This window comes from Mesocricetus auratus, unplaced genomic scaffold, assembly GCF_017639785.1.
Source record: "Mesocricetus auratus isolate SY011 unplaced genomic scaffold, BCM_Maur_2.0 Super-Scaffold_100021, whole genome shotgun sequence".
Taxonomy (NCBI): Eukaryota; Metazoa; Chordata; class Mammalia; order Rodentia; family Cricetidae; genus Mesocricetus; species Mesocricetus auratus.
The window spans coordinates 6841158-6862678 of NW_024429202.1; the positions used below are offsets into that span (position 1 = coordinate 6841158).

Here is a 21521-nt window from a genome sequence, read left to right on the forward strand (position 1 = left end):
CAGCCTCTGGTTCCTGGCCCTCCAGACAGTGTCTGGCACGGGCTGCCTCTCACAGTGGAAGCCTCAACCTGGACCAGTTACTGGTCGGCCACTCCCACGGCTTCTGCCCGCCATGACCCCAGCACATCTTGCAGGCAGGACTGATTGTAGGGTGAAGGTTTTATGGCTGGGCTGATGTCCCAGCCCCATCCCTGGAAGCCTTACCTGGTTATGGAAGATGGATGGTTCAGGCTCTGTATCCCCCGTTACTAGGAGTCTTCACTACGGTCACCTTCATAGAATCAAAAATATGTAACACTCGATGAATTTGTGCGTCATCCTTGTGCAGGGGCCATGCTAATCTTCTCTGTATAGATCCAATTTTAGTATATGTGCTGCCAAAGCAGGCACCCAAGGTGAGTTTAATGCAAACATCCTATCGTTCCATTTGGCATTTCTGATCCAACAGTTCTGTAATTTTCTGGTACATAAAAAAAGTGCCTCAAGGTTTCTAGAATCTTCTAAAATCTAAAATCTGACACACTCCGCCAAATCTGTTTGTTTATGTCAACGAATACATTTCGGTTCTGCTGGTGACTGCCCGGCGACTGTGGGCATACCGTCACAGCCACTCCCAAGCCCAGAGGATACGCTTCTCCATCACTACTAACAAAAACGACAAGCTTGGTCAGCCTCACCTGTTTGTTTGTTTGTTTGTTTTGGTCTTTCGAGACAGGGTTTCTCTGTGGCTTTGGAGGCTGTCCTGGGACTCGCTCTGTAGACCAGGCTAGCCTCGAACTCACAGAGATCCGCCTGCCTCTGCTTCCCGAGTGCTGGGATTAAAGGCGTGCGCCACCAACGCCCGGCTGCCTCACCTGTCTTTGCTAAAGCAGGCTGCAGTTCTTAAAAACGTTTGCATCTGTTGGACCGCATGAGTGCAAGGCACTTGTGTTGACGAAGCAGAGGGTGGTGAAGGAGGCTGTGTGACTCAGAGTGGAGAAGAGGAGTGCATGGGGTTTCTTGGTGCTGCTCAGGGTTCAAGTAGAGAGGCCACCTGGGGGACTCTTCCCAGTGCAAACCACGGGAAGGAAAACACTCATTAGTTACCTTCGGACCACAGCAAAAGTGTTCTGGGCTGGGGGGCAATATTTATTTTATTTTATATTATTTGACTATTTGAGATAAGTTCTGTTTACATAGCCCTGCTTGTCCTGGAACCCACTATGTAGACCAAGCTGGCCTCAAACTCACAGAGATCTGTCTGCCTGCCTTTGTCTCCCAAGGACTGGGATTAAGGACATGCACCAGCACACCCAGTTTAAAGAGCTTTTCTTTGCAGCCTTTCTTCAAGGTATATTGTATTTTAAAATGATATTACAGTGTTTACCTGTTCCATGCCTGCTTTCACTGAATAATTCTTTATGAATATTTAAACTTTTCATTTTTTATTTTCATTTTTATTTTTATTATTTTGAGGTAAGGTCTCAAATAACCAGAGCTGGCTTCAAACTCATTTTGTAGCTAGGGATGACTGATTCCTACGCCTCCTGCCACCCCCTCCCAAGGCTTGAAATTCCAGGTGTAATAAACAGGATGCCCAGCATGGTGGTACAGGCCTGTAATTCCAGCACTTGGGAGTTCAAGGCCAGTCTTGTCTACATAGTGAATTCCAGGCCAGTCAGTGTGGTGACTGTTATCACCCAGGCAAATGCAAACGTGGCCCTGCCCCCTGGGGACCTGTCACGCCGGGCAGGCAGTACCCTGGCTCTGTACACAGGTGCAAAGGTCCCTTTAAGAGACAACCCCGGCTGGGAGTCCGTGGCGCCTTTAATCCCAGCACTAGGGAGGCAGAGGAAGGCGGATCTCTGTGAGTTGGAGGCCAGCCTGGTTTACAGAGTGAGTTCCAGGACAGCCTCCAACACAATACAGAGAAACCCTGTCTCGAAAAACAAGAGAGAGAGAGAGAGACAGACAGAGAGAGAGAGAGAGAGAGAGAGAGAGAGAGAGAGAGAGAGAGAGAGAGAGATGAGAACTGGCGGAAAGAAAGTAGGCAGGTTGTCTCTCTCTCTCTCTCTCTCTCTCTCTCTCTATCTATCATCTATCTCTTTTTCTCTCTTCTCTCTTCTCTTTCCTTACTCCCTCCCCTTCTCCCAGTAAACTTTCCACATAAGTCCTGCCAGTATTTGTCTCTCACCCGCCACAGGACTCATTAAAGGTCCTAACAGTGACACCCTGTCTCAAAACACAAGAACAGATGTGGTATTTTTTATGTACCAGTCACTAACCAAACCCAAAACTATTAACTCGTGGCCTTGCACCAGTTTCTTTGCTTGGGTCTCCAGGCCCCCCTTGCCTCCCTGCCCCAGTGCGTGCCTCCTGGGCTAAGTTCTCAAAGGAGAGCTTGAGGAGCTGCCCCGCACCCCGCAGCCTCTGACAGCCTCAAGTTTGTCCATCGACAAGATGTTCTAGAAGGAATCATTTCCAGCTCCGCCTTTCCCTCTCTCCCTGCACAAGGGTTTGCCCTTCGAGTTCGTGGAATGTAAATATCTCCCGTATTTATTTATTTTAGGTTCAAACACGTGATCTGCTTTAGCCAGCGCCGCATTTGTGGTCCTGGCATGAACACAGACCTGGACTGGACCAGACTGGCTAGTCTGGTTTGGCCTCTGGCCGCTGTTTCCACTCCCGCAGGCCCGTGAAGCTAGTGTGAGCCAGCCCCTAACCCTAACCCCGTCAACCTGGGAGGAGCAAGCAGGTGGAGCCGCTGAGCTGGGGCCTCCCTGTTTGGAAGCCACAGCTGTATAAGAACAGGTGTCAGAGAAGGAGTCTGAAGGCCGAGGGCAGGGCGCCCAGGAGAGGTGCACAGGCATCGGTGCTCCCCTCCCCACCTCCTCCTACCCCTCCTCCTCCCTCCCTCCCTTCCTCTCCCCTCCTCTTCCCTCCCCTTTTGTCCCCTTCCTTTCTCCTTGCTCTTGTTTTCTCTATTTCTCCCTCCCTCCCGCTGCTCCTTTTGGTGCCCTCCCCCATGAGCAGGCTAGCCTTGCCCCAGCCTCTCCTTCAGCTCGCAGAGTCCTGTATTCCCCACCTCACCCCCCCACACACAGACACAGACACAGACACACACACACACACACACACACACACACACACACACACACACACAGAGTTGGAAGAGTTGGTTTACATCCTATCTGGGCTCTGATAAAAATCCTCAGAACGGGTTGGAGACAGCTCTATGGTAAAGAATACAGCTGCTGCTTTCCCAGAGGACCAGGGTTCGATTCCCAGCATCTATATGGGGGCTCACAATTCCAGTTCCAGAGGACTCAAACCCTCTTCTGACCTCCTTGGGCTCCAGGCAAGCACACTGTACACTTACGTGATGCAGGTAAAACACCTATACACATAAAACAGTATAATGAATAAGTCATTGTTTTAAGTCCTCATAACTGTTCTGTGGGTGGGTGTACCATTGTGCCCACATCACTAGTGAGGAAAGTGAGATTCAGGAGAGTAACCTGACAGGGTCACACACCATGGAGCTCTGTAGCTGTGAGGCAAGCCAGGCATGCTCACTGGGCTCTCCTGGGGTGGCTCTCCCTAAAGCGTCGCTCATTGGTCAGTGCCTTTGTTGGTGGCCTTTACATGGTTTTTCTGTTTGCTATCATGGATTTTACTATGCTTGGTTTTCTTTTCTCTTATGAATACTGCAGGGGTGAGCCTGCTTTGGATGCTGGTTCATATATGGGTGAAGACATTTTCTAAAAATACTAAGTATGAACTTTCTCTTTTTAAAGACGTGTTTATTGTATATGTATGACTATTTGCCCACATGTATGTAAAGGCATCACGTGTGCAGTGCCTGCAGAGGCCAGAAGAGGGCGTTGGATCCACTGGTACTGGAGTTAGAAATGGTTGAGAGCCTATTGACAAGCTGGGAACTGAAACCCAGGTCCTCTGGAAGAGCAGCAAGTGCTCTTAACACCAGAGACGGCTCTTCAACACCTGTTTTGCTTTGTAAGACTGTGTCTCATGTATCCCAGGCTGGTCTTGAACATCCTATCAAGTTCGAAGATGACCTTGAACTTCTGATCCTCCTACCTCTGCCTTCTGTGTGCTGGAATTACAGGTGTGTAGTAGCATGCCAGGAAACCTTTCTTTCTTTTTCCTTTCCTTTTTCTTTCTTGCTTTATTTCTATATAACCAGGCATGGTGGTGCTCGCCTTTAGTACCAGCTCTCGGGAGCTAAGGGCAGGTGGATCTCTGAGTTTGAGGCTAACCTGGTCTACAAAGCAAGTTCTAGGACAGCCAGGACTATACAGAGAAACCCTGTCTTGAAAAACCATAAGCAAACAAATAAAATAAAAAGTCACTATGTGTATATACTGTATGTGTGTTTGTGCTAGCCCCTGTGTATACATATGGAGGTCAGATGTCGTTCTCTATAGCATCTGCTTTAGCTTTGAGACTGGGTCTCTCACTGATTCTGGAGCTAGCCATGGAGTCCCTGGATCCGCTTATATCTGTGCCCCCTCTCTCCGTGCTGGGGTTACAGATGTGCCTTCAGTTTTTATGTGGGTGCTGGGGATCCAAACCCAGGTCCTTCAGGTGGAACAGTATGTAGTAGGTTCTTTGCTAACTGAGGCATCTCCCACCTCTAACTCTTTCTTTTTAAAATGCTGCATCCTTCTGTGTAGGAAACTGACCTGGTTCAATATACGAAAACCCATGTATTACAGAAATAAATATCACAGGACACGCATATCTCTGTGACTCAGTAGTCTCAAAACCCCTGGAGACTGGATGGAGGGCTCAGCAGCTAAGAGTGCTTGCTTCTCTCTCAGAGGTCCTGAGTTCAGTTCCCAGCATCTACTTTGGGTAGCCTCTAACTGTAATTCCAGATTCATGGGATCTGACACCTTCTTCTGGCCTCTTTGATTAACCACACACTCACAACTCTTTAAAAATTGAACCTAAATCTGGAAAGTTCTCTTTAATAACCAAAATCATTATTAATATTTTTATTATAAAAACTAGTAATGCGAGCTCTAGATACACATCAAAGTAAAAAAGACAATTTTTCTTCTTTTTGTTTCAAGACAGGGTTTCTCTTTGTAGCCCTGGCTGTCCTGGAACTCGCTCTGTGGACCAAGCTGGCCTCGAACACACAGAGATCCACCTGTCTCTGCCTCCTGAGTGCTGGATTAAAGGCATGCACCACCGCTAACTAGCTGAAAAAAAATCATTTTAATGGAAGATCAACCTGTAGAAGAATAAACACAGGGTCAAATAGTATACAGTTTGATGACAGTCATTAGACATTGTCAAGGTGTTTTCTCAAGTCATTGAACATCCTTCTACAACATTTAGGGCACAGAATCCATGACTGCTTCCTAGTCTACGAATGCAGGTTACTATCATTTATTTAGCTGGTTCTCTAGAGCTAAATGCTCAATTATTTCAGCTATGTCTTACTTTTAATTCTAATAATAGACATAGGAGAGAGGAGACATTTGCACAATCTCATGGTTCCCCTAACGCTCATTTCTGTTAATTTCAGCATAGTTGACTGGCTCAAGTCTGTGCACATTGGTAAGGTCCTTGTTCCCAGTGACAGCCTTACTTATTCCCCCTGCTCCCACCAGTACAGGGCATTACTGCTGACATTAACCTTAAAGGGGAGGGACCTGGAGAGATACTCAGCAGTGAAGAGCACTGGCTCCTCTTCCAGAGGACCTGGGTGTATTCCCAGCACCCACACGACAGCGGGCAATCCTCCATAACTCCAGCTCCAGAGAGGCTGATGCCATCTTCTGGCCTCATTGAGTACTGCATGCACACGGTGCATCTACACACAAACATGCAAAACATCCATACACATAAATTAAATAAAAACAATTTAAGAGTAGAACTTTTTTATTAACTTGCTTACATTTGCCTACTCAAAACACAGAATTTTTCACAATTTTTCTGTCATTTGTACTTCTATGGCTTGTCCCAATGTCTTTTTTTTTTTTTTTGCCATGGCCTATTAGGCTTCCTCTAAATGTCTATTGTATAAACAGCAAAGTTTTTCCCCATGTCTTGTTTTAATTATACTTTTTACAAATGGATTTTAATAGTCAAAGTTAACCTGTTTTTACCCCTGTGCTATCTACCTTCTGCGTTATATTTAGAAAGATGTTTTTCACAAGAATATCACATAACTATCTACAGGCCTGTTTGCCCACACATGAGTCATGAAAAAGGATATTAAACTAATTTGTTTTCTAGTTTCAACTTCGTCAGAGGTTTTTTTCTTTGCTTTATTTCCAGGGTGGATATATGAATTTAGCTTTCTGACTAATGAAGTAGCAAGAACTATGTTTACACCCCAAAAGAATCTGAGGCAGTAATGGGAAGTACCCTAAAACTTCCAAGGCAGTGATTGGGAAGGTTGGGGTTTCTTTGTGACTCTGCTGACCAACAGTGGGTTGGGAATTACACATAGCTAGTCACTGAGTACATCTGTGGCGTAGACTAACTTAGAAATGATTCTTTAAAAAGCTTTATTGGGGGAGGGGTTTGTCACCTGAAATTCTTTCCCTTTTTTTCCTGCTATCTTTTCATTGTTGTTTGTTTTGTGTTTGAGATGGGAATCTATATCAGTTGCTCCTCTGTAGCTGTGACAAAATTCTATGACCAAAAGTAACCTAAGGCAGAGTATCTTCTGGCTCAGGCTTCCCGAGATTCCGAGAGTTAGATGTCCATAATGGTGGGGTGGGCGTGGCAGCAGGAGCCTGAGATCACATCTTAACCACACACTGGAAGCAAAGAGAGCAATCCTCCAAGTTCTCCCGCAAGGCCACACCTCCCAAAGGTTCCTCACCCAGGGCTCCAACAGAGGACCAAGTGTTGAGAAACATGGACCTATGGCATGGGCGGATGGTGGGGGCGGGGTGCTCAGACCACCAAAGGCTTACACTGTGCTGCCCAAGCTGGTCTCAGATTCCTGGGCTCAAAGTGATTGTCTCAGCCTCCTAAGCAGCCGGGTGACAGGAACATGCCACCAAGTCCAACTGCCCTACTATCTTGCCAAAACTAAATCTTTTTTTTTTTTTTTTATAGCTGTGGGACTTTCAGACTAAAATGGGAGACACCCGAGGCCAACTGGGACAAAGGAGTCACTGTGCCATAAGGCTCCCCTGACTGTGGGAGCCAGTACAGTTCACACAGGCATTCTGGTCTGCTGGTGGAATTGCAGTTGGTGCTCTGGTGAGGGGATGTGTGTGCTGAATTGTCCATGAGGGACCCATGATGAGAGCTTGGTCTGGGCACTGGGAGTTGGTTCAGCCAGTGCAGTGTTTGCCAGGCAAGCATGAGAACTTGTGTTTAGAGTCTCAGAACACACATAATGAGCAAGGCACTGCTTATAACCCCAGTCTCCCAGGGGTATGGCAGAGACAGGAGGATCCTTGGGGCTCACTGGACAGAAGTCAAGCCAGGTGAGCTCCAGGCTCAGTGATGGAACCCGTCTGAAACCATAAGAAGGTAGGAGCTTGACGGGACGGCTTGGTGTACAAAGGTGCTTGCTACCAACTCTGATCGCTTGAAGTGAATCCCTGAAACCCAAGTGGTGGATGGAGACACTGACTCCCAAGCTCTTCTGGGACCTCTTAAGTTCTCCTAGGTGCTGTCACACGTGGGGCCTACAAACATGCATGCACATATGTACCTGTGCTCCAAGGTTCAGTCCTGATTGAGGTGTTGATCAGAGGTTCAGGGTCATCCTTGGCTATACACTCTGCTTCAGTTATAAATCCAACCACACACACACTCACACACACACACACTCACACACTCACACACACACGCACTCACACACACACTCACACACACTCACACACACACACACTCACGCCAAATAAATGGGTAAATGAACACCTGTCCACACACATAAGAGAGCGTGTGCAAAGAAGGAAGGCCGCTCTGACTGAAGAGCGGAGGGACTTGAACTAGACTGAAGAACTGGGAGGAGTGTTATGGACTGGGATTCCAGATCTGAGACATCAGAGAGGTACCACGTGAGGAGATGATTGACAGCATCCAGCTCCCAGCTTGCCACAAAGAGTTCAGGAACCACAGAGGGAGGGGTTGCCTGGCAACCAGAATCGGGATTCTGTAGGGCATCTCCTTGGGGTGCCAACTATGAAGTGTCCAAGAGGAACAATTAGGAAGGGAGAAAGCACTAAGAGGCTCACTCCTAAAGCCTCAACGAGGGCCACCCACAGGGATCTGTGGATGAGGTGCTTGCCACCAAGCCTGATGACCTGAGTTCAATTCTTAGGATCCACATGGTGGAAGGAGAGAACCAACTCCCACAAGTCCTGCTCTGAACTCCATATTCACATATACCAAATAAATTTTAAAACTTTTAAATTAAGGCACTCCCCAAACAACGTGAAAATCACACAACCATTGTGTTGCTCTCTACCTTAAGTGGCCAGAGCGCCCTCGCTAGATTCAGCGTCAGGGCAGTCTAGAGAAGCAGCGTCCATTGGCTTGAGCCATTTCCTCCAACTGGGCATTGCTCTTTCTTCCCTGGAATATCTTACTTTGCATTCCTAAACAAAAAATGCTACCCCAAAGATGCATTGGGATAAACTTAGATCATGAAAAAAAGGGTAAAGACAAATGCAAAAATTCCTACAACTGCACTCAGTTTAACTGACTGTTGACGTTTCTGTGTTCTCCCCCTCTCCCCCTCACAGGGACTCGATGACTTTTTCTGTGTGGAAGCTGAACTGTGTGTGCTTTCTTTTGGGGTGGGTGAGTTCTGAGGGTTCACAGCAGCCCAACCCAGCCTGGCGTGGACCGTGGGAACTTCCTACCTCAACCATCCGTGTGTGGGGATCTCAGGTGTGTGCCGTCATGCCCAACTCCAAACTTACTTTCTGGACAGTGTGTTTTGTTTTGTTTATTTGTTCTGTTTTGTTTTGTCTTGAAACAGAGTCTCAAAGCAACACAGTCTGGGCTCGACTCACTATGCAGCCAAAGTCAGACTTGAACTCCTACACCCTCTGGTCTCAGTCTCTCAAGCTAGGGTTACGAATGTGACATGATGCCTGGCGGGCTGGGTGTGTTTTCAAACTGAGTCAGTCAGTCAGTCAGTCAGTTGGTCAGTCGGTTGGTCGGTGGTTAGTTAATTAGTTGAAACACAATCGCCCATAGCTCTGCCTGCTCTCAAACTTCCTCAGTAGCTGAGGATGACCTTGAACTCCACCTTGAAAGTGCTGGAAGTCAGCACCACCATGTGCCCTGCCTCAATATCTTTTTTAATTTAGCACTTGATGAAGAATTTTCCACCTCAAAAGCTGGCATCTATGTCAGCAGTGGTTACGTGCTGCGACCCTTTGTGTCCCATGACCTAGCCTTTCCTAGGAGAAGGAGCTCTGGGTAGGCCTGTCAGGGGTCGTCTCCATTGTGTTAGCCTGTGTGAGAAGATCCTCTTAGCTATGGGTGGGCCTGTTCCCTAGACAGTGGATCCTGGACTGCCCGATGAAGACAGGGGCTGAGTGCTGGCCTGCGTACACTGGGTCAGATTGCCACGGGACTTCTATTTGCACACCTGAAGGCCTTGCCAATTTTCATTCATTCCGGGTAAAAACTAAGTTCCCTGGGGGGATCTCATGGGATTTAACTATCTCTTACATAAAAGTCTTGAAAATGGCAATGCATGCTTGTCCTTTGCCCATTAGGCTAGCTGGTATAATTTATATACTCTATGACACTATGAGGACTTATTCTCCCAAACAGTTTCCATCCCCCTAGTGGCCAAGAGGCTGATTGACAGTCAGTAACCCTATGAGAGAACTGATCTAGTTGACCTTGGCCAGTAAATCTAACACTGTCAGACAACAAACTTTGTCCTTTCACAAAAGGGAAACTGAGGGCTCACTCATTCTCTCCATATTTCGTGCATGTGTGCGTGCGTGCGTGCGTGCGTGCGTGTGTGTGTGTGTGTGTGTGTGTGTGTGTGTGTGGTTGGATTTATAACTGAAGCAGAGTGTATAGCCAAGGATGACCTTGAACTCTGATCAACACCTCAGTCAGGGCTGAACCTTGGAGCGCAGCACACTCAGGGCTTCTGTAAAGATCCAGGTTGAGCTGGACAGGCGTACAACTCACCATCGAGATTTTTCAAAGTCCTCAGGAGATCGTAGTGGTCAGCAGAAGCCAAGGCCCCACTAGGCTACAGGAAACAAGCAAAAATGCTTTGTGCTTTGTTTGGCTTTGAGGCAGAGCCTCTCTATGTAGCCCTGATGGGCTGGTACTTAGCATATATCCCAGGGTAGCCTCAAACTCAAATCAATCCCCCTGCCTCAGCATCCCTAGTGTTGGAATTAAAGGTGAGAGCCACCACACCTTGATCTTAACTCATTTTAAGCACCACACTTTGACCCTCAAGATGGCTCAGTGTTGCCAAGTCTTCTGCTAGGTTCATCTCTGGGTTCCCACATGGTGGGAAGAGAGAACTAATTCCTTCACGGTGTCTCCTTGTGTTCACAGCAGCACCAAGACACATGTATGCCACACACATATACACAGTCAGTAAATAAATAAGTAAACATTTTTCTTAAGTTCTCATGCCCTTAGCATATAGAAAGGTTAGTATATACATTTTCCTACCACAATCCCTGTTTGTTTGTTTTTTCAGTTCAATGATCCATCATGACTTCTTTTCCATATTAAAAAAGGTGATCACTGTAAAAGAATTATGATTGATCAGAAGCAATTTAATTTTAACTTTTTATTTATTTTATGTGTATGGGTGTTTTCCCTGCATGTGCATTTATTTGTGCATCACCTGCCTGCTTGGTGCCGGAGGAGGCCAGAAGAGGGTGCTGAATCTCATGGGGTTGGAGTTACAAATGGTGGGAGCTGTCAGGTGGTTGCTCGGAATTGAGGCCTCTGGAAGAAAGTGAAACCCCACATAGATCAAGGTTGGGCTCCCCAAAGGAATTTCTGTCATGTTCTCTCTGACCTCTAAGAAGTCCCCACTTGGCATAGGGGACTAGATCTAATTGTAGCAAGAGAAAAAACGTTTAGAAGCTTGGCATGGTGGTGTACACCTGTAACCCTGGGCTGAGGCCAGAGACTCAGGCATTCAAGTTGTTGGAAAAGAATAATCTCTGTTGCACAAAGGAGCACATGGACAAAGGGAAGCAATTCGGCAAGACAATTGCTTTTTGCAAAGAGGTTTTATCGGAACCCAAGCTGAGCTAACCAGCAGCACCCTTGGTCAAATGGCATCTTCAATCACTGCCTGGGTGGTAACCTGTCTCATCCCGTAGCTGGGAGCTCAGCACCACAGTTTGATGTGAGTGGCATGTTGGTGCAGAGGGGAAGCAGGGGTAAGGGAGAAAGGGTGCTCAGGAAAATATGGGCCCTTGCCAACCTAACCATATTTGATAGAAAAAAAAAAGCTCCTCACAAAGGCCAGCCTGGGCTACATGGAGGTCTCAATCAAACAAAAAAAAGAAAAGGGAAAAAAATAAGGACAGGTTAGACCTAACTCCACTAAACACATGCAGAGGAACTATTAGTCTGTTATCATTTTACAGACAAGTGAATCCCAGAAAGCTGTAAAACAGTGATTCTCAATCCGTGGGTCACGACCCCCACAGGGTTGTTTATATTTATATTAGTAACAGAAGCAAATTTACGTTATGAAGTAGCAATGATCCAGTGTTATGATTGAGGGCCACCACAATATGAGGAACTGTATTAAAAGGTTGCAGCAGTAGGAAGTTGAGAACCACTGTTACAAAAGTTTCCCCTTGAGAGTCTGCTAATCCCCTGGTTTGGGGTCACTAAGAATCCAGTTTAGCCCTTCATCTATGCATGTCTGTGTTCATGAGTTACTGTGTGCACGTGTGCCATGGAACATGTGTTCACCTTCCACCCGGAGACAGTCTCTTTCTCCAGGGCACACATCAGACTAGTCATCCAGGGAGGTTCTGGCATTCTCCTGTCTCCACTTTGCATTTCACGATAGGCATGCCAGCCATGTGTGGCTTTACGAGGTTGGCTTTTGTTTTCTGTTTAATCAAACTCGGGTCTTCAAAAAAAAAAAAGGTGACACATCTATCAGCATGAGGCAGCTTATAAAGCAATAATAACAAGAAGCTGTTTGTAATAAAGTGTTAGAGGCTAGACTCTGCCAGAAACTTTTTGCTCAATGTGTCCTTAATTTTTCACATTGGCCTTATAGGTAGATATTGTTAGCCAGGGCCATGCCACTTTGAAAAGCTCAGCCATTGGCTTGTTTATAGACTCTTTCTCTCTCCATCCCCAAGACAAATATACCTATAGACTCCAAGCTAACAAACTCGTATATCTGCCACCCAGAAATCAGGCTGAGTGACCACAAGCACATATCATGAATGACCTATGGATCACGTGGTACAGAACTTACACATTCCTCTAAAATGTCTAAGAATGTCTCTCACCTGCTAGGTGGGTCCATCTCTCTTGAGACATTCTGCTGTCTGTCTAATCATCAATGGTTTTAACAACTCTTTTCATAAGTCTCTTACCCAAGTAGCAATCCACCTCAGTGTTCTCTTGAACCCCAAAGCCAAACCCTTCCAGGTATTATGGATGCCGCCAGTCTACAGACATGCGAAGGCCCCAGAGCTCTCTCTCATTTGACCAGCACACGCAGTTCATCAGAAATGCCATGAGCAGAATGAGGTTTATATATGTCTGCGAAGTTCAGAGTCCATGTTTGTGGTCACATGAATTATATAGATTCTCTCAACAGTCATGACAGCTAAAGGGAAGTGTAGAGGTGACTACTCTCAGATTAGAGGTCACTAAGTGTAGTCAGACTTTTTCACCAGGACCACTGGTCCCTCAGTAATGACACGACTTCTTATTAATGATGAAAGTTTGGCCTTAGCTTAGGCTTGCTTCTGAGTAGCTATTATAACTTAAATTAACCCGTTTCTATTAATTTACTTTCTACCTCGTGACTGTATTACCTCATCTCCATAGTGCCCATCCTGCTTGCTCTGTGTCTCCTGGTGTCTCTGCCTCCTTTTTCCCAGCATCCTCTCTGCCCAGAAATCCTGCCTAGCTATTGGCAGTTAAACCAATCAGAGTGATGCCTCTTTATGCAGTATAAAGGAATATCCCACAACAACTAAGCCTATTTAAAATATGAACATGTTGCTAGATGGTGGTGGCAGTACATACCTTTAATCCCAGAACTTGGGAGGCAGAGGCAGAGGCAGGTGGGTCTCTGTGAGTTCAAGGCCAGCCTGGTCTACATAGTGAGTCTAGGACAGCCAAGAATATACAGAGAAACTGTGTCTCAAAAACAAACAAACAAAACTATGAACATGTCTTCAAACCCCCCTCACTACATGGATCTATAACCTGGATAATGATGGAGAAGTGGCAACAACTTCCTCAGGGACGCAGAGCCCGAAGAGGCATCCCATTTATACCAAACTCCTTCTAGATCCTTCTACTCCAGTGTTGCCTCCGGCAGTAGATTGACTCTGGGACCCTCTTAGGTACTGGATGAGACAGCTAGACCAGGCAGTTACAATACATTAAACATCATCTCCACAGAGAAGGGCAAGTCATCAAACCAACACAGAGCTTTGCTGTTTCTCTGCGAGTGGCAACGCCAGGCCTCGGCCAGTGATACCGATGGGACTCCCATCGTTCCCTAGGGACAACATCACCAAAACGAGAGAGACCCAGTGCTGTAAGAACAGTTCCAGGGCTTTGGATAAAGGAGTGGCAGAAACTACACTGACTTTGTCCTGTTTTCTCAGCCTTGTCTGGCGGTTGACTGAGGGAAACATGGTCTGTGGAGCTGAGTTCTTGTCCAAACGACACAAGCCACTTCCTCCTCCTCCTTTTCCTTTTCCTTCTCCTCCTTTTCCGGCTCCCAAAGCTTCCAGAAAGCAGGCTTTGCATCTTTCATGCCATAATTCTTCCTTGGGTTCCTGCTGAGCAGTGGCTTTCAATGATGCCATCAGGTGGGTTTGCTCACAGGGAGACATCCCCCTTCCTGCTGGGACTGGGTGTGGTGGAGGGTCAATCAGATCCGTCAATCAGATCCGCCTAAATCCTGGGCACTAGAACTTATTGAATCCCTTGCCAAATCATAACAATGATGTCAAACTTTCAAAAACATAAGAAAGAAAGAAAGCTTTCTGATTTTTTTTAACAAAGTCACTATTACATTGACACCCAAGTCTGAAAACCATGGCATCAAAAAGAAAACTGCAGAGCCAGAAATAGTGGTGGCACATGCCTTTTATCCCAGCACCTGAGAGGCTGAGGCAGGTGGATCTCTGTGAGTTCAAGATCAGCCTGGCTTACACAGTGAGTTCCAGGACAACCAGAGCTACCTACAAATGAGACTCTGTCTTGAAAAAAAAAAAAACAGCCTAAAAAGCAAACTACATATGAATTTCACTCCTGAATATGAATTTTTTTAAACCATAGGGAAGCGGCCATGGTTTAGGTCTGTTGGTAGAGTTCTTGCCTGGCATGCACAAAGTCCTGGATTCCATCTCTGAGCAGGCTAGCTAGATGGCTCGGTGGGTAAGGGTGCTTGCAGCCAGCCTGATGACTGAGTTTGATCCCCAGGACACACACAGCAGAATAAGAGAAGTGACTACTGCAAATTTTCCTTAGACTTCCACTACTGCACACACACACACACACACACACACACACACAGACTCACACACACACACGTACACGCACACACACACAGACTCACACACACAGACACACACACACACACGCACACGCACACACACACAGACTCACACACACAGACACACACACACGCACACACATCCACACACACGCACACACACACACACACACACACACACACACACAGAGTCCAGTGCAACAATAACCACTGTGAAATACCAGAAGCAAAGGTAAAAAAAGCCACCATTCCTTTGTAAGAAGAATCTCTAAAGGTGAAGGGTGCATCCTTCCTGGAGTGGTGCAGACACCCGAACCAGCATCATTTACGAGTGAACAGCTAATGAAGTCAGGGAAAGATAGGGCGCCCACATCACCTCCATGATGTACAAAGGTACCAGACAACAATTTGAGAAAGGACGGAAGCAGGAAGTAGGAAAGCATCTAACTTAGCAAAGAGCTCCTGATTATTTTTTTTTTGTCATTCCTTCCATCAGATTGGCCTGTAGACAACTCTGTGGGGGCATTTTCTTGATTGATGATTGATATGGGAAGGTCCAGATATACAGCTCAGTAGCAAAGCACTTGCCTTGGAAACATGAAGCCCTGGGCCCAATCCTCAGTTCTGCAACAGAACAAACGAAAAGGAAGTTTTCATATTTGAAGTGTATCACTGTGAAAGTTTGGGTACAGGAGAATAAGGAAATGTGGGGCCTGACAGAAGGCTCAGATAGTAACGTGTCTGTCATGCAGCATCATGGCCTGAGTTTGGAACCCAGGCAGGGTAGCATGCCTCTCTAACTCCAAGGCTAACTGTGGGTGGAGACTTGCATATGTCCGGAGCTTAGTTGATGGGCTCCAGGTTCCGTGAGAGACCCTGTCTCAAAAACTAAGGTGGAGAGCTGGGTGGGTAGTCAAGAGCTCTGGCTCCTCCTGAAGACTCAGGTTGGGGTCCCAGCCTGCATGCCAGGTGGCATCCAACAGCCTGAAACTCTATCTAGTTCAGCACATATGCGCATTAAACAAATAAGTACTTTTAAAGAAAGTTTGTTTTAAATAAGGAAGTAAGGTGGAATGTGACCAAGAAAAGCACCCAAAGTTAACCTCTACCCCTTCACAAACACATATGTGCATGTGTTCCTGCACACACACGTGTGCACACCCGCAGGAACATGCTTATACAAAAAAGTTAACCTCTACCCCTTCACAAACACATATGTGCATGTGTTCCTGCACACACACGTGTGCACACCCGCAGGAACATGCTTATACAAAAAAGTTAACCTCTACCCCTTCACAAACACATATGTGCATGTGTTCCTGCACACACACGTGTGCACACCCGCAGGAACATGCTTATACAAAAAAGTTAACCTCTACCCCTTCACAAACACATATGTGCATGTGTTCCTGCACACACACGTGTGCACACCCGCAGGAACATGCTTATACAAAAAAGTTAACCTCTACCCCTTCACAAACACATATGTGCATGTGTTCCTGCACACACACGTGTGCACACCCGCAGGAACATGCTTATACAAAAAACATGTATGTGCAACACATATACACACACAGTAAGAAAGTGTACCATATTGTACAATAACAAAATGAACAAACAAAATCAATATCTGTCCTATAAGTAAATGACTTGTAACTGAAAAAGAAAAAAAAGGATCCTAAGATGGTAGCAAGTTAAGAATCGAGCTAAGTTTTAGAAAATTATTTTTAAAAGTAGGCCAGTGAGATGACTCAGCTCAGTAATGGTGCTTGCTGTGCAAGCCTAGGACCTGAGTTCAAATCCCAAAAGCCACATAAAGGTAAAAGGAGAGAATCACACACACACACACACACACACACACACACAGAATAATAATTGGGAATTAGTAGAGCAGTTACTGGTGGGAGTGAAGGGGGGAAATAAAGAGAATGGGTGGAAATAGTTTATGTAGCAGGTAGAAGAAGGCTAGGCGTGCAGGCCTGTGTAAGCCCAGAGGTCAGCCCTCAGCGCAAAATAGACCGAAACCTGCAAGTAATTTAGGTCTTGGACGTCACCACCCTCCCCCACACACCTTAGTCTCACCCCAATAAAAGAGCTTAAGTTTGTCTCAGCGAAGGGTAGGGTAGAAGGTGGGGTGGTGTCTGGGCATGAGTCACACTGCAGGACAGGGTTGCTAAGTGAACAGTTGGGGAGAGCGCTCCAGAGGCAAAACCTCATCCCTCCTCCACCCCTGAGCGGCTCACCGGGGAGCAAACCTTTAAGACGCCGGGGCATCAGATCGGAGAATCTGATCAAGATACATTCTATTTGATTCTCAAAGAATAAATCAAACATCTTTAAAAAGAATGTAGGAACCAGCGCAACTATCCAGTCTGGGGCCCCAACTAATTCTCTGCAAGATGCCAATTCCTACCAATGCCCACTGGGCATTAGAAGAAAACTTCTAGCATGGTATATGAATCAGAATGTGCCGACAGGGGGCAAATAAAAACACGAAGGATGTGAATAACGCAAGAAGAAAAATATACTAAAAGAAATCAAACAAAAACATTGAATGACACTCTCCAGAGGAAAGGGAAATATGATCTATTCCTCTCTCTGTCTCTGTCTCTCTGTCTCTCTGTCTCTCTGTCTGTCTCTCTGTCTCTCTGTCTCTCTGTCTCTGTCTCTCTCTCTCTCTGTGTGTGTGTGTGTGTGTGAGGAAGAGAGAGAGAGAGAGAGAGAGAGAGACAGAGAGACAGAGAGACAGAGAGACAGAGAGAGAGAGAGAGAGAGAGAGCAGAAGTTGTTTCTTTCCTTCCATGATGTTCGTCTTGGGGATTGAACCTGGGTCATCAGGCTTGGTAGCAAGCACCTTTACCAGCTTAGCCATCTTGCTGGTCCCTTGGGTGGGAGTAGGGAAGTGTAGAAGTATCAGAAGGAATTGACTTGTGCAGTTTTGGAAGCTGAGCAATCTCCAGAAGGCCAGTTTCACAGTTTGAAGTTGCTAAAACAACAAATGCTTTCTCACTCAGACATTTTGTCTGTGAGCCATGCCATGGGTTCAAAGTGCCCTGCCCACACCAGGGCAGGCAAACTGCATTATATTAACCCCACCTTGTCTGCAGGAGACCCCAGGGGATGCCTGATGCCCTAGTAATACCACATGCTACCTAGTATACCTTTCTCTGTCCATGCATATTGATGATAACATTTACAAATTAAACTTATCATAAGATTGACAATCAACATTCAAAATGGAGGCTGGAGAGATGGCTTAGCAGCATTTATGAGCTCTTACAGAGGACCTGGGTTCAGGTCCCAGCACCCACATGATAGCTCACAATCACCACTAACCCCAGTTCCAGGGGACCTGATGCCTTCTTCTGGACCCCAGAGACCTCTGAGCACCAGGCACACATGTGGCAAACACCCCTACACATAAAATGAAAATAAGGAAATCTTAGAAAGAGAGAAAGAAAACTAAGACCCAGAGAGATTATTAGGTAACGGTTTCAAAGTCACTTAGTTACAAAAGGAGAAGCCAGGGCTAAGACACACACACATATATATATATGTACATGAATGGTATATGCAAAGACATACTCCAAAGACTTCGCAGTGGTTATGTCTGTGAAATGGTAACAATGGTCCAAATAGTGGGTCTTACCCTTCCCAATGTTGTGACCCTTTAATAGAGTTCCTCATGCTGTGGTGACCCCAAACATAAGATTATATCATTGCTACTTCTTAATGGAACTTTGCTACTGTTATGAATCATAATGCAAATATCTGATATGCAACCCCTATAAAAGGGTCATCTGGCCCCATGGGGTCGTGTCCCCCAAGTTGAGAACCACTGGTATAAAGTCTTTTAGATTGAGTCTTGTCTTCTAATTCAGATAACCAGATGAAATATGGGAACTTGCTTAAATTTGAACTTCTTTTCTTTCCTGTTTTTTTTTTTTGGTTTTGTTTTTGTTTTGAGATGTGGTCTCACTCTAGTTCTAATTGGCTGGAACTCACTGTGCCTCAATTTATAGAGATCTGCCTGCCTCCTAAGTACTGGGGTTAAAGGTGTCACACCCTGCAAGCTTGAATTTGAACAGAACAAACTGATTTTTAGTGTTTACTGAGCATTTTAAGAATTTTAAAGTAAGGCTGGACACAATGACACACACTTTTAATGCCTATGTAAGGCTGGACACAATGACACACACTTTTAATGCCATGCTTGGGCAGCAGGGGCAGGGGAATCCCACGATACCCTTGTCTACACAGTTTCAGTCTGGTCAAGGCTACACAGTGAGACCCTGTCTCAAACAAGGGAAATGAAATGAAATGTGCAGTTTGGTTCTGAAATTCACATTTAGCTGAGTGTGCATATTTGTACTTGCTAAGTCAGGCAGCCTTATGTTATTTAGTCCACCTTCCATTGACGAAGCTAGCGACTCCGTGTTCCCACCACAATGAAATACCGATTTTCCAGGAATTCTGCCACCACCTGATAAGACTATGGCCTGATTCAGATATTCAAATTACTCCACGAAGTGGTGACATATTAACTAGGGGTAATTCAACAACTATGCCTGAACCTCTGTCTTTGGCTTTTTTAATATCTTACTTTATCTTATTGAATGAAAAGGGAGCTCCATCAATTTGAAGAAAATCCAGTCGTGAGCACACTAGTTTGTCTCAGGCTGGTCCTCAGAAGAATTCAACCTGTGCCAGGAGGGATTTTCTCTCTCAAGTCCCCTACTACTAAAAAGCAAGATCTCAACCAGCATCCTTGATGCTGGCGTGGCCATGGCCTGGGGAGGGGAAGGACTTGGTTTCTGGCGGTCTGCCTGAGGATGTCATTTTGAATGTCACTTCCTAGTTGTTTATGAAACCTAAAATAACAAAGCGACACAGAGTACTTCTGGGTCCCCAGCTGTGCCACCGGGTCACAGATAAGCAAACGCAAGCTCCATTGTTAAAGAGAGACTGCAGCTTTCATAAGGCCAGCCCTGGGCGGGAGCGCCCCCTGCAGGCCCCTAGCCGTATCTCGGAGGATGCACATCTGAGGATGGCTCCAAGGTCATTTGAAACTCTCCTGGCTAGCAGTCTCTGTCTGAAGGTCTACTTTGAGAAAAGGATGAGAGATGTCACTCCAGTGAGCAAAATCAAAGGCAGAGGACCCGGTGATTTGGACTCGGGATCTACAGCTGTTGTGTTCCGGTTTCCAGGCGAAGTTGATGGTCAGTCTACTGGATGGGCAGCTGGCATTTTGCCTGCACAGAGTAAAACTCTATGGAGGGAATAGATGAATAACTCTGACAGAATCAAGTATGAATGGTGTGGACCCCTAAAGTCTGGGTTAGGAACTCCATGTACAAAGGCGTGCTGGTTCTGCAGGATAAGGCAGGCAGGTGGACATGAGCAGTATCAGGAGGAAGGACGCTCATCACGAGCCCAAAGTGCCCATTTAACATCCACGTGCTACTTACATGGGGCCAGGGATGGATCCCAGGACCCTGTGCTTGTGAGGCAAGGCTGACTATCAACTGACCTACATCCCTGATGGGTTCCACACACCACTTTTGTCTTAAGTATTTATTTATTGCGTGTTCACAGGTGCACACAGGTCAAAGGACAACTCAGGTCTCTGCAGTCACCATGCGGGATGCAGGGATAAGAAGTCATCAGGCACATGCAAAAGCCAGCCCGGCACTGTGGATTAGCCTTTGCCTATTCCTGTATCTGCAGGTAATTGTTTCACCAGTTGCTAACATGTACATTGTATTTTACTGCTGTCCAGTTTCATAGCTACAATGACTTAAGAATGGATTTATGGCCAGGCAGTGGTGGCACACGCCTTTAATTCTAGCACTTGGGAGGCAGAGACAGGAGGATTTTAGTGAGTTCCAGGCCAGCCTGGTCTACAGAGTGAGTTCTAGGACAGCCAGAGCTGTCTTGAAAAAAAAAAGTAAGAACAGATTTAAAACCTAACTCTTTCAAGGATCCTTTCAGGGTTGGGACAGTGGCACCTGCCAGTCAAGTGTAAGGATCTGAGCTTGAATCCCAATAACTTCTAACAAAAAGCTGGGCACACACATACACATATAACCACAGCCCTCCTACAAAAGTTGGGTACAGTACATGCATGCATAACCACAGCTCTCCTACAAAAGCTGGGCACAGTACATACATGTGTAACCACAGCTCTCCTACAAAACTGGGCACACACATACATGTGTAACCACAGCTCTCCTATGAAAGCTGGGCACAGTACACACATACATGTGTAACCACAGCTCTCCTACAAAAGCTGGGCACAGTACACACATACATGTGTAACCAGAGTTCTACAGAAAGGTGACAGTGGAGACAAGAGAATTCCCACAGGATCATGGGCCAGGTGGCTCAGCATAGCCCATGTCTAGCTTGTTTGATCCAGCCTCAAGCAAGGTGACAGGTGAGGGAAGGCAAACTTCCAAGGCTGTCTCCCCTGAACCCCATGCACAGGACACGACACAAACTCATCCATACTCACACACAATCAAAATTAAAACTGCCCTTCGAATTTGCCTATTTTCCCACCAGGTAAAAGGGAAGAATTTATCCCTCATATTGCAGCTGAGAATTCCCCCTAATTTAGGAACACAGGGCCTAAAACTCTCTAACAACTCATTCATAAGAGAGGGTCTCACATAGCACAAGCTACCCTCTATCTCTCCAAGTACCTGAGGCTGGCCCCAAACACCTGTTCTCCCTACTTCCACCTCCAAATGCTAGAATTGCAGGTATGCACCACCGTGCCCAGCAGAAGTCATACGCTCATAAGAGAATGGCTCCC

General features: G+C 46.2%; 1 non-coding gene across 1 annotated transcript; it reads right to left on the minus strand.

The window, feature by feature from the left end:
• Positions 1-283: 283 nt before the first annotated feature.
• Positions 284-390, minus strand: LOC121133396. The gene has a single exon (XR_005870224.1). It is a non-coding gene; the product is annotated as a U6 spliceosomal RNA (small nuclear RNA).
• Positions 391-21521: the final 21131 nt, after the last annotated feature.